The sequence below is a fragment of the Apodemus sylvaticus genome, chromosome 3 (genome assembly GCF_947179515.1).
Source record: "Apodemus sylvaticus chromosome 3, mApoSyl1.1, whole genome shotgun sequence".
Lineage (NCBI taxonomy): Eukaryota > Metazoa > Chordata > Mammalia > Rodentia > Muridae > Apodemus > Apodemus sylvaticus.
Genome location: NC_067474.1, coordinates 133,543,701 through 133,557,735, shown reverse-complemented (window position 1 = coordinate 133,557,735; position 14,035 = coordinate 133,543,701). Strand labels below are relative to the sequence as shown.

At 41.2% G+C, this 14,035-nt stretch overlaps 1 pseudogene; it reads right to left on the bottom strand.

Moving 5' to 3' along the window:
* Positions 1 to 10,825: 10,825 nt before the first annotated feature.
* On the bottom strand, positions 10,826 to 11,280 carry LOC127680356 (60S ribosomal protein L21-like; annotated as a pseudogene).
* Between the last annotated feature and the right edge of the window lie 2,755 nt (positions 11,281 to 14,035).

Here is a 14,035-nt window from a genome sequence, read left to right as displayed (position 1 = left end):
TAACTAGGGACATCATTACTGAAACAGAGCATGCTGTATTGATAAAATAACTACACCACAGCTCAACAGAAAACTGTTATATTAGTGGTTCTAAATCCAAAGACTCCCTTGTGGCCCACTATTGTTAGTGGTAGATTGCAAGTCTCCTTGTGGAGTCAGTCTCACATCCATCCATCAACTACAAAAGGAAAGAAATAGTGGATAAAATCCTATAATATCTAAATTTCTCAATATTGATAAGTTTCTCTTTGCACACATTCTTTTCCAATGAAAGCATCATGGTCCAGCCTGACAACAAGATGTTGGGATTTATTTTACTTCCACAGAGAAACACTGAAAGTCATGTGACAATGGTCTGGTGTGTACACTTCCAGGAAACAGAAGTGAGAAATTGTCAAGGGTTTTTAGCCTGTTCTATTTTCCCAGAAGACAACTGCATGCATGTAAACCATCAGGAAACTTGTTAGTGATACTGTAATAGAGTAGAGGCTGAGGTGCTGCGGGCTAAGCAACGCAGCACAGGTTCTTGTTATTAAAATTAAAGCAATGGTGTGTGGAACAGAAGAGGTACAGGCCAGAGACCAAACTTCCTGCCTATATTCAATGTAGTCTATGAGGAAGTATGCACTGTGTGGTCAAATGTAGGTTAAGGGAACTGGATTTCATTGAGGAAGTTCCATATTTTCCTACAAGTGATGTGCAGCATCTGAGGACTCATATTCTCTGTGACTGCTAATGCCGATTTTTTTTTTCCTACAGTGAGGTGGTTGGTATCCTTTGCCTATCAGATCCAGAATAGCTCTTGTCTGGCTAATCAACAAATTCTTCTGAAATTCAGGGATTGTTCAATCTCTGATTGATTGTTCAAGAATTCAGAAGAATTCTTTCCCTAATGATGTGTCCCTTCTGATTATCTCCTTTAGCCATGTTCTGGGGGGTCATTGAATAAAAACCATTCATAGTGATTCATTATTATTTATTTGTAGGTTTATAAAGTGAAGTTCTTAAACATCCCATGCTGGCTTGGGATTTTCAATGTACCTAAAAATAATCCTGAATTTCAGATCTTCCAGTTTCCACCTCCAAGGTACTGGGATTATGGGCTTATGACACAAGACCTGATGATATTTGGGTTTCTGAACAATGTCCTTTGTATCCCAGAGGTCTCAGTTTGGTAAAATCCATCTCCACCACTTTTATCTCTGTCTCTTGGAAAATATTCCACATGTCATTACCTGATGCACATTCATGAAAAAATTCTAGTATATTTTAAAAGTTTTACTTATATTTTAATACATTTTGTACACAGTATGTGGCCAGCATCCAATTTCATCATTTTGTGTGGGGATATCCTTTTTTTTTTTTTTTTTTTTACCATTTTCTCTCGACAACCTTTTTCATTGAGTGATATTTACACCCTTGACTATTATTGGTTAACAATACATTTCAGTGCTTATGTTGATATGACTAACATAATGCTATCCTGTTGTAACTACATTTTGTCTTTGTTTGCATACTTATCCGTCTTCTATCCCTCTCTACCTCCATCACAACTGCCTTGCCCACACTCTTGAGATTTTTCATGTCCTTGACTATAGTCCATATGTATTGATCAAAATCATTGTCAAGATATGACTAAAATGCCTGCTTTGCTTTTCAGGAACAAGCAATTCAAGGTTACTCTGACCATCATCTAACTCTGATCTATCTCAGTGATTTTGCTTTTAAAAAACTGTACCCCTAAACTTGGACACCAAGAGGTTCTTCAGAGGCTCAAGCCCACTCTTGGTATGACCATCCATAAAAAAGCCTTACAACTCTTAGTTGCTTAATCAACACAGTTGTCAACAATTCTCTTGTGTGTGTCATTACAAAATCTGGAGTGTCAGATTCAGTCTATTAAATTCCACGTGAACCTTTTGCTGATGTAATTCCTTTTTGGTTGCCATGACTTTCAGATTGGAAATAAGGAGTACTCCAATCTTCTTTTTGCAAGATTGTTTTACCTCTTGTGAGGTGCATGCAATTTCCATTGACATCTACATCCATTTGGCAATTTCAAAAATGTGGGATCTGGGATAGAGGTACATAGAATTTGTGGGAACATTAGGATGTGTTGGCATCTGAACAATAGGAATTCCAGTATTGAAGGAACCAGAAGGCATTACATGACCACATGTCATCATTGCCCATGATGCTATTTAGCTAGGTGTTATTTATCATACAAGTTCCCAAGCTAGTACACAGAGGTGTGCACCACAGAATGCCAGTGTGCAGTCACAGTTAACACTAATAGTCCATGTAAATATAGGAAGATTGCTAGAGAAAGTGACCCAAGTTGCTAGCTGCTGCTACATCTCCTCCACAGTCTGAACCAATGGACTGTACGGGCAGTTCCCTATGGTGGATTGAGGGGAGACACAAAGTCATGCTGGTTACAGACTGTTCTAATGATGTGCCCACTGCACCTGAAAGTGGATAGCTTGAGCACTGTGCTGTGTTGTCTTAAATGTGTCTCAGACAGTCCTCAAGAGAAAGCCTTTCAGGGGACAGAACATTGTGTAGGACATTTTGGCATTACTTTGATTTGGAGGGATACATGGCTAACAGTTAAGGGTTAATATTGATCAGTACACTCTGGTCTGTGGGTTGGTTATATAGTCATGGATGTCTACAGAACACATTTGGAAAAATGGAGTGAATGAGCATGGGAGTGAGATGTAGTTGGTAGTCTTCTTAGAAGTCGGTGGATGAGAGCTCATGGGCTCAGGGATTAACTTACTATGGTTATTATGCTAATTTGACATGTGTGAAATAGCCCTCTTGGCTCTCTATGATCATAGCTAAGTGCAGCTCCGAGACCTCCTCAGGGGACTTTCTTTGTGAAGTGGTTCCTGGTTAACACAAAAAAAAATCTACTAGTCAAAATCTAGAGAAGTGTCTGTGGAATTCTCAGTCACAAGTGATAGATTGCTGTCACCTTCCTCCAGAAGTTGAGGGACCATTGTAGAGAAAGACTATAGTAGCCAGAGGTTGCAGAAGACTAAGGCAAAGTAATGTACTTTGGACATTCCAGGACTCTGTACTCATATCTAACAATACCTGTGGTTGCCTGCACAAGACTTAGTCAGTCAACAATCCACTGTGGCCTCTTGAGCCCCTACCAGTAATTCATCTGCTCTAGACAATTTATAGGTTATAGAAGAGAAAGGGTCAATTTTTTTTCAGTGATGTGACCCTTGCCACATTGTCAAGCTCCAATGTGTGGCCCTACAACCATGCTAGAAGGCCAGAACAAATTAGACCAAGTGAAGTTTTAAAAAGTATACTAAGCAGGAGCCAGCTGGGGTGGGTACTGGTGAACTTAGGGAAGAGTTTGCATGAACTATACCTAGCTACCTTGTAATGAGCATGAACTACTCATGAAGGATGACAGGCAATACCAAAAAAGGAAAATAATGTGAACATATTCTCTCGTACAGGAATGTTCCTCATCAGGACAGGGTTTGAACAGTCCAGGGGATGGGATGACATTCTCTTCAGACTCCCACCTGCCTTCTTTCCCGGCCATCCTCTCATGGCTTGCCATGGCCGTCCTCACTGTTGACTTGACTGCATTTAGAATCACTGTTAAAAAGTGTCACTGGGGTAGTTTATGAGACTTTTCTTGAAATGTTAACTGATGAGGGGGTGACCCATCCTGATTGTGGGTGTCACCCTCTGTTCCAGAGAGATAAAAGACTGTGATGGCAGAATGGACACATGGCAACTAGACCAGGATGCTAAGGGCTGACATCTTGAATCCCAGTCAGGTAACAATGGATATACACTAAGAATGATGATAAACTTGGAAACTTCAATGCCTGCCTCTAGTGATACATTCTTCCATCAAACAACACCTCCTAAAACTATCCATGTGTTACTAACTAGGGGCAAAGTATTCTTGAGACCATAGGGACATCTCACTTAAACCACCATAGCATCCCAGGTCTAGAGTTCTAGACAGTCTGAAAAGGAGAATGTATACTGAGCATCAGAATTTATCTGTCTGCTTCCTGGCTGGGGATGCAACGTGAGCAGCTGTAGTCTCTATATCCAGGGCCAAGTGTTGTGATAGGAAGAAAGGGCAAAGTAGAATAGCTAAAAGGATTACTTTTTTCACTTAAGTACCTAAAACTATTATATGAACTTTCTATGGTTTAAAAAAATCTGTAAGGGGGTGGCTGGAAGAAAGACACCCAGGTACCAATGGCAGGCACCACAAAGATTAGTAAATATGATGGAAAGATGGGAAATATGGAGCTGTAGTGGAGAGACAGGAGAGAACGTGAAGCCCAGGGGTTTGTACATTGGAGAAGAGGTGGTCGACAGCAGTGAGAAGTGGGAGATAGGAGAAGCCTCTGGGACCACCTGAGGCCATGGTGACATCCTGACCCACGCTGCTGCTGGGGACCTTGTCTAGGTCAATTGTCCTATCACAGGTGGGGACTGTGTTAATGTCAGAGGCTCATATTACCACAAATGGCCATGGGAATGTCCAAGTACTGCTCTGAGCTGCCCCACACTGGCCATCAAACTCAGGAGAGTTTTGCCTGGGCATCCTGGGAGATCTAGGTCTGCGTGGGTGGGCTCATGAGAGCTGCCCTGTTGATGGGAGTGGAAGAATGCAGCCCTGTCCCCTATCTGAGCAGCACAGTAGAGCTGGCCCTGGTGTCAGGGATGTGGGTGAGCCTCCCCAAAGGGCATGAACAGGAGAGATCTGGCCCCAGCCTTTGTCTGCCCTGCCGTGCCATCAGCACAGGAAAGATGCCCTCACTTGCCTCTCTCTCCTTTCCCAGCCTGTGACATAAGAAGAGCTGTTCCCAAGGTCATGAGAGCAGGAGAGTGATCCCTGCACCTCACCCTGGAAGCAGAGTAGATCTGGCCCTGGTGGGATAGGTGTGGGAGAGCTGGCAGCCTGACCAGCTCAGCTGTCACCCAGCTGAAATCCATCGACATGTGTTAGGCGACTCCAACATCTGTCCCTCAGGTCCCTTAGAAAAGCCCAAAAGTACAATGGATAAATCCCACATATTGGGCATTGAATTGTTGGCATTGTTAGAACTTGATTTTATCTTGTGCCAATTATGGTTATGCCCTATATGTTCACCCTTGAAATAAAAAAGATTCTTTATCCTGATACTGCAAATTGTTCAGCTTAGATGTTTGAAACTTTTAAAGAGGAAATGGTGGACTTTTGTAGAACAATTAAATTTAAAAAACTAGACTTTTACGTAAGACCTTTTAAAGATATTAAAATTTATAAGACTAAGGGACATTTTATATTTTAATATATTTTATTATGAAATCCTTATTAATATATAATCTTGAGAAATAGACAAATATAAGGCTGAAGAGTTAGGGCCACAGCTATGAGCACCAAACCCTAAAAACCAGAGATTGGGGTATTCCTATCTTATGACAATGGCCTACTTACGAGGTACTGCAAAGGGTCTCCCCTCTTCTAAGGCCTATTAAGGATAACAGAGACTGTCTTAAGAATGTACATCTAATAGCCATGTTTTGGCTAAAACTGCTAAGCTGTAGCTATTTTGATAAACTGAGACATACAAGAAACTCTTATATTAGGTAATGGTGTACTATGTAAGGGTCAGGAAGGAAGTCTCCTTATGCACTATATCCCAGATTTTTAAAAAAAATCTATTGGTATTCAAAAGAGCTTCAATTCAAAAGTTGTTATTTTTAAATATAAACTGTTAATGATGATTAAGACTTAATATGTCGGAACTATTCTTGTAGTTGTGCTAAATTCTAATGTAATTAATTATAGGAAAAAGCTTTATTTAACCCTCTGTATGTGTTTTCAAGGTATAACCTAAAGCAAGTAACAAAAAACAAGCAAGGGTTGTTTAGCTCAGATATGCTTTATAGGTGATAGGTGGGGGATACAGACAGAGAGGGACAGAGATAGAGACAGAAAGACAAAGACAGGAGAGAGACAGAAAGACAGAGAGAGAGAGAGAGAGAGAGAGAGAGAGAGAGAGAGAGTTCAAAGGTCCAATTGCTATCAATGAAGTCTCTAACTCTTCCTTACACTCTTTGCAGGTAGAACCATGTTGCTTTCATGGTGGTAGAAGTTCCAAGCCATGTCAGTAGGGGTTGAACCCAAAGCCATCCAGTTGACTTCAAACCTCTCCCAAGAAAGCAACTTGCTTTAATATAGGCAGGGACTTTCCATTCTTTAGCATTCTTATGTGTGGAGAGTTTTAGAGGCACACCCAGACTGCATCTCTTTAGGACACACCTAATTGCTTGACACCTATTTAAGCATTTATATCTTGCTAACAATTGGGTTTTCCATGTACAATAATCAGATACCCTGTAAGAGTATTGGGAATCCTCCAGTCCCCCAATTACTACAACTACGAGTCTGAAAGTTCCAAATGTAAGGTTTTCCTTTAAGTTCCTAAATTTTAACTTCAGTCCTAGTTTATATCTGTCTCAGCAGATTTCCACTTGGCTGGCAGACACCATCCAGGAATCAGCTGCAGACAGCAATCTACTGATCTCTGGACTTGCTGAATGCTGATGTGAATTAGTCCACCCAAGATGATTGCTCCTTGTTCCTTCAGCTGAGTCAGCCAACCAGATGCTTCTGGTGAATGCCCCATTGCCCAGCATTTGACTAGCCTTTCAGCCTTCCTGTGTCCTAAGAATGATGCCTTAAATTTACCTGGAAGTAGTGACAAAAGAGAATACACCGTCCCTTGTCCTCTAACAGACTCAAATGCTAAGGCAAAAGGAAACTAATGGCATGGGGACAAATGGCATACAAGGAAAGTGACCCAGATTTATCAACAGGCAGATTCATTAATCAAAATAGTTCTACAGTACAAGGCACTTGGCCTGCCCTATGCAGAATAAAAAGTTATTATAAGGCTCTAAAAGATCATTATCATTTGTATACAAACCATTTGTATATAAACCATCAGGATTATAATCTGGCTTATTAAAAACATATTGCAAAAGGGGGACCTAAGTTGAGATAAATGACTGCCTACCCCCATTCTCATTTGCAGGTTCCTCCTAGATCACAGGAGCCTTGATCCTTCTGTTCCTGCCTGGAACCTCAAATTAAAAAACCTGATGACTATTAGTTCCTAATATAAGCAGGTATCCATGAGAGAGTCAAGGATTTAACTCAGGACACAACTCAAAGGGGGAATGTAAGAGCCAGAGATACCCTGTAAGCCCCACCTGCCCAAGGACAAAGTAATGTCCTGGGATGCTGGGAGTTGTAGTTCTTGGAAAGTAACAAGTCACTGATTTTTTTTCCTCTCTAAACAAATGTGTTTGACCCATGTGCATTGGATGTGCTTGATCACATGTGGGTTGGAGATACAGAGGCAGGAAATAAATCAAGATATCTACTTACCCTGATTGGGCCTGATAGTAAGTGCAATGTGTTGTAGGCTTCATATTTTTAATTCCCTGCACATCATGAGTCAGCAGTCATATCCTACAAACCCAGAGGTGGTTCTGGCCAGAGTTCTTTTTCCCTGGCCAGTTTTTAAGTAAAGCTAGCTTCAACTGTAGCTCAACTTTATGAATCCCGTTTGTGACGTATGACTCTCAGGATTAATAGTTCCAAGTACTCAGCATAATCACATTTAATTCCCCCAGCAACCCCAGGCAGGACGAGGTTGCTGTTGGCAGTTTACAGAAGAGAGAGCCAAGGCAGGGCCACAGTGAGTTTAAGTGAGAATGTTCTAGAAAAGAGATATCTGGAAACCAATTTCATTATTTACTTAAGGGCTACAATTCCCTGGGTGAGATCCCTCACTCAGCGGTTAGGGGACTGGCACTGTGGACCACCAGTGATGACTTGTCATGAAGGACTCTTAAATGCCCATGTGGCCATCCTGGCTCAGGTCCTGCATACACAGCTAAGGAAGTAATAGAAGTGACACTAAACATGGTGTCACTGGGAGACTGGGAGGGTCTGGGCAGTGAATGAGAAGGTCACGCCTCTCTGTCTTACTTCCTTTGCTCTGAGCTGTGCATCATCTGCAATTAGGTCCAAAATGGAGGTCATCATTTCTCCATTTGCCATATGTTTTCTCCTGCTCTTTTCCCCAGGAGTCTCTTTCAATGAGTGTGCTTGTTGAAAGCATTGTTGAGAGAGAATCCCTACTGAGAACAGAAATGGCCCTTTCCCAACTCTCCTGGGAAGGCTAAGAGAGAAGGCAGGATCATAAAGTCACAGCAGCTTGTACCACAGGGAAAAGGTTGGCAAGTCTGAGACTCAGTTTGTTGTGCAGGCTCACCACCTTCAGAAGACAAGCCTAGCCTGCCTGGAGACTCAGCTGACTGACTGTCAGAATCCTTGGACATGTTCTGCATACTCAGCTTTCTACAATATCACATCTCTGGATCCAGTTGTTTAAGGGTTTTCCTGGTAGTCGCTCCCACAAGAGCAAGAAGCAACCATTCAGTGACACCTTGTTGGACACATGAGTGGTAAGACGGTCATTAGCTTGGGCTTCTTGGTGGGATGCAGATATCACTTGGGGCTGAAGATCAGAAGTAGCCGGATCACCCCCTTTCGACTGTTTATGCATCACCAGATCTGCGGCCACGCCCCTCATTGCCTTCTCTTCTTCTTTCACCCTGGTTTCCCTCACCCTCATGCCCTTTATTCCTTCCTGTCCATCCTCCTTCCTCCTTTATACATTCACTGTTTCCTGACAGGTTGTTTCCTGCCATGCTCTAGGTCGGTACTAGACACAGCGATGCAGTGCTGTACTGAGCTCAAGGATCTTAAGTGAGGCGGAAAGCCCTAGCCCTGAGTACAGTGATGGTCTGTTAGAAACAGCCTTCCACCGCGCAGCAGGACAGCTGGATGTGCACTCACGGCAGTTTGGTTTTGACTGTGAGATGGGTCTCATGCAGCCCTGCCTGGCTCTCTTGCTCTGTGAGTGATGCTACACTTCAGATTCTGGTTTTCAGCACTCCAGGGCTGGAATTAGATGGGATTTTTTTCTTTCTGAGACTTAGTATTGTCAGGGAGCCCATTTTTTTCAGAACTCATAATCTGGCTGCCTTTGCTTTCATAATGCCAGGACTCATGATCTGTATCACCAGGCTTAGTTAGATATTGTAAATGAGGACACAGACTGCTGGACAGGCAAGTCAATAAAGCCTGTAGTTGACTAAATAATTTTCCTCTGCCCTATCTATCTCTATCTTTGTCTGTATCTGTCTCTTTGTTTCTGTTTTTTGTCAGTCAGTCTGTCTATCTGTCTTTCTGTCTATCTGTCTGTCTGTCTCTTTGCGTCTCTTCCTGTTTCCGAGTCTCTGTCTTTCTAAGTCTCTCTCTTTCTTTGTCTTTGTCTCTCTTACATACACACACACACAGAGAGAGAGAGAGAGAGAGAGAAAGAGGGAGAGAGAGAGAGAGAGAGAGAGAGAGAGAGAGAGAGAGAGAGAGAGAGAGAGAGAGGAGAAGGAGGAGGAGGAAGAGGAGGAGGGTGGGGTTTTTACCACAATGTACTTAGCTGTAGAATATTTACAATTTACCCAATCCCGTCCCATTGTTTCCTTCTCTTTTCAATACATCCCCAGAGCCTCCCACACTCAGACATAAGGGAAATCTCACCAGGAGAGCAGGTCTATGGCTAGTCATCCACCTCTGTCCTAGGAGCTCTGGACTGTGCTCAACTAGATGGACACTGTGAAGACTTTGCCTTCACCTCCCACTTGAGAGTCTGTTTGTCATAGCAGAGAAGGTAGTGACTGAGAGCCAGGCTCTGAGACCATCCAAACTCCATCTTCTCTCATGATGAGCTTGTAATCTGGAACAAACTGCCTTTTCTGGGCCTTAGGTTTCTACATATAGCACATGAGTAAAATCCTTCCTCCAGTGAACTGATGTGATGTTAGCCTAAAGCTAGTGGAACAATGGCTCGACTAGACGAAGTACCCAAAATAAATATTAGTTGTTTCATTATTACAAAGGTAGAAAACCACGCATACTGCTATGATTGACCATAGATAATTTGTTCTTATTTGTCTAGGAATTCAGTTACTAGGATAAGAAGGAAGACCCCTCTAGGGTTCTTCAGATTTTATCTGTCTAATGAACAAGAACTATAGGACTCATCCTACCTGAGTTAGGGCTTGGAGGGGGCAGCACAGGTGGCAAGGCTTCCTGGCCAAGCTGAGCCCTGCTGTGTGGGCATCACTGTGTAGGTTCCCACTCCATAGTGAGATGCAAAGCATGTGCCTTGCAGTTTGAGAGAGGCAGAGGTGTCCAGGGTACCAGGGCCTTTTGCACAGACTTGAGAGTGGAGAGAGAGGGATGGAGGAGACAGCTGTGTGCTGAGGCTGAAGTCTTCAGTGAGCAGAGCATTTACTGTTGTCCTTCTGGTAAAGGGTCGAGGAAGCCTCAGGGATGACAGGAGCCTGTGTGGCTGCTTACACTGTGGTCTCACAGGTTATTCAGTGCTTATTGAGACAGCCGCATTACAGAAATGCAATTTACATTAATTAATTAATTAATTAATTAATTAGTTTCTTTATTTCTTTCTTTATTGCAATGTTCTGTTGGTAAGACTGTTTTCTTGTAAGATTCCTCTACAAATAATTCTTTGTAAGAATTTTTGAGTTTTTCTTTTATCATATTGCCTTGTTCATGCATTTTTCTCTGAGGAACTTATTCCTCTTAAAGGAATCTTTGCTTACCCTCTTAGGATAAAAATATTTCTTTGATTTTAATTCTACAACTTGGTTTAAGGAAAACACTTTGTAGTATGGGCCCTTTATTTCATTTTTGTACATGAGGCCATGAACTCATTTGGGATGGGCTCCAGCAGTGTGCTTCTCTGGGTGGCTCAGGCTGGTGCTTCAGCTGAACCCAAGTGCCCTTCTCTTTGGCCTCCTTTTTCTTCTGATCGTTCTCCTTCTCCAGGAAGCTGTCTCTGCTCTGGGTGCTTGACGTGCTCAGTCCGCACACTGATCCTCTTGGCCAGAATCTGCCTTTAACTTGCTTGTTCACAATGATGCCCACAGCATGCTGGGTGACACTGTAGACTCTTCCAGTTTGCCGTGGTAACACTTATGGGGCATTCCTTTTTGAACAGTGCCCATTCCCTTGATGTCTACAATATCACCCTTCTTGTAGATTCGCATGTATGTGACCAAACGAACAACCCTATGTTTCCTAAAAGGCCTGGAGAACAAATATCGGGTGCCTCTCCTCTTTCCCTTTGTGTTCGTCATTTTAGCGAGTTACTGGAAGATGACTGCCACAGCTGAAAGCAAAATTTGGTTGTTTTATACCCACAGTTTAACTCAATGGTAGACTGGGAATTGACTCTTGTGTGTGCAGAGGGAGAAAGGCATGATACAGAAAGAGTTTTCATGCATGAATACACACACCATCCACCAGCATCTACCAGATACACTGTGGCATCTCCAGTCCACTGTAGAATGCCTTCCACCATAAAAACCATTTGACTATGTGTGTGGGGCCTGTGTCTGAATTTGTTCTATTCTGTTGTTCTTTTTGTTGATTCTTTGTTTAAAAGTGTGTGTGTGTGTGTGTGTGTGTGTGTGTGTGTGTGTACTTGCATGGCGGCACCTCCCCCACAGCACATGAGGGAATCAATCTTCCCCTTCGACCTTTTAGCTTTATGGATTGCACTGGGACCCTTGGGCTTGGCCTTAGGCCAAATTCTCTGACAATGTTGTTGTCCCTCAGTGATTTTTTTTAAAGGCTAGAAAGTAGCTAGTTCATGGTCATGTCTCAGTTTAGGATAGTTTTTCTTGGTTGCATTTCAAGTTTTACAGTATTTGGCACAAATTCAACACACATGGTGTATTCTTAGAATTTTGCATCTGGAGAAACCCTGTGTTTATATGCTCCTATGACACTATTAACTACGACCACATAAAGATATTGTCCAATTCCCTTACTCTCTATTAGCTGTTCCTTAACAATGTGTGATAGATGCTTTGAAGTTAGGCAGATTACAGGTCTATAAGAACTTCTATGTTTCTTATCAAATTCATTTCCACAGATAGGCCATCTGCATCATTCACCATTCAGTAAGGACACAGGAAGAAATCTAATTTGAACAGGGAGAATATAACATAAAAACTTGCTAATTGATTAAAAAGTAGATTGGAAACAAATCACTAAGTCTTTAAAAAGTACAAAAATAAGGTAGAAAAGCAAACAAAAGCTACCAGGCTCTACCTGTAGGCTGCAGGAGTGTGCACAGTGAAGGGTCTAAAAATTCAGAAGATTGCGTTCTTCCTTTGCTTACCCAAGACTAAAAGCATAGATATTATTAGGGAATGGTGTAGGATACCTGAGGCAGACTTTTATTTATTTTTTGAAATACAATGCCTCATACAGCTTAGACTAACTGCAGACTCCTTATGTAGCCTAATCTACTTAAGAACTCTTGATTGTCCTTTTTCTACCTCTTAAGTGCTGGCATGACAAATGCATCACCACCTTATAGAGATCCAGACTCTAAGGAAGAGACTGTTGAATAAAGAATGTGCAGCCTGTTAGTGGACACCTCTGACAGAGTTTGCATGAAGTGTCCATCATGTGGGAAAAACATTGCCTGGAGTGTGGCCAGGGCTGGACTGTAGACATAGCTGACAGGAAGCTGCAGGCAGCTTGCTGGAAGTGCCAGGAGTACAGTTGCTGGAGGAGTGTGGTGGGAGACCGTGTGGCCCTTGTCATGCTGGGGGTTGGTCCAGTGAGACCACAGAGGTGAACACTGCCAGTCCTGACATGTCTACTAGCTTTTGAGACAAGGGAGGGAGGACACAATACCAGGGAGAGATGACTCAAAACAGCAGCTACAGAAGGACTGACTGCCCTGCACTTGTTGTAGCTCAGAGCCTTCCATTGCCCTCTGTGGATGAAGCCTCAGGTTGCACTAGCTGGTCAGGAAGAAAGGATTTCATGGTGTGAGGGGAGGCCACTTATTCACAGGACACAGGCTCTACAAGGTTGATGGCCACTTCAGGGCTTCTTTTTTTTTTTTTTTATTGAAAAGGGAAGTAAAAACACCTTATGATAAAATTAAAGATTTACATGGAAAATATTTCAGATAAACATGTTAAAACTGACAATTTTCATGGAAAATTAAAGAGTAAAGTTGTAGACATATAAAACATTACCAAATTAATTGAAATATGGAATAGAAATATTTTTGATAGAATTGAAGATTTCCATGGAAAATATTTCTGATAAATTTGTAGAAAAATATAGAAAAACATGTTAGAATTGAAGATTATCATGGAAAATTTTATATAGACATAATGATGATAGGCATAAAAGTAATCCTAAGTTGATTGAAAGTGGAATTATAAACATTTTCTGATAAACTCAAAGATTTACATGGAAAATATTTCTGATAAAATTGAAGAAATATATAGAAAAACATGTTAAAGTTAAAGATTATCATGGAAATTATACATATAAAATCATAGGCATAAGGATAATTCTAAGTTGTTTGAAGGTGGAATTATAAACATTTTCAGATAAAATTGAAGATTTACATGGACATTATTTCTGGTAAATTTCAAGAAATATATAGACAAACACGTTAAAATTGACTATTTCATGGAAAATTTTACATATAAATGGTATATATAAAAACTCTTTCTAAATTGATTGAATGTGGAATTAGAAACATTTGTGATAAAATCAAAGATTTACATTGAAAATATTTCTGATAAAATAGAGGAAATATATAGAAAGACATTAAAATTGAAGATTATCATGGAAAATAATGCAGGTAAAATGGTAGACATAAAAAACATTACTAAATTAATTAAAAGGGGAATTACAAACATTTTCTGATAAAATTGAAGATTTACATGAGAAATATTTTGTTAGTCTGTCTTTTTATTGGGGAGTAGAGTCCATTGTTGTTAAGAGATATTAAGGAATAGTGATTATTGCTTCCTGTTATTTTTGATGTTATTTTTATGTTTCTGTGGGTATCTT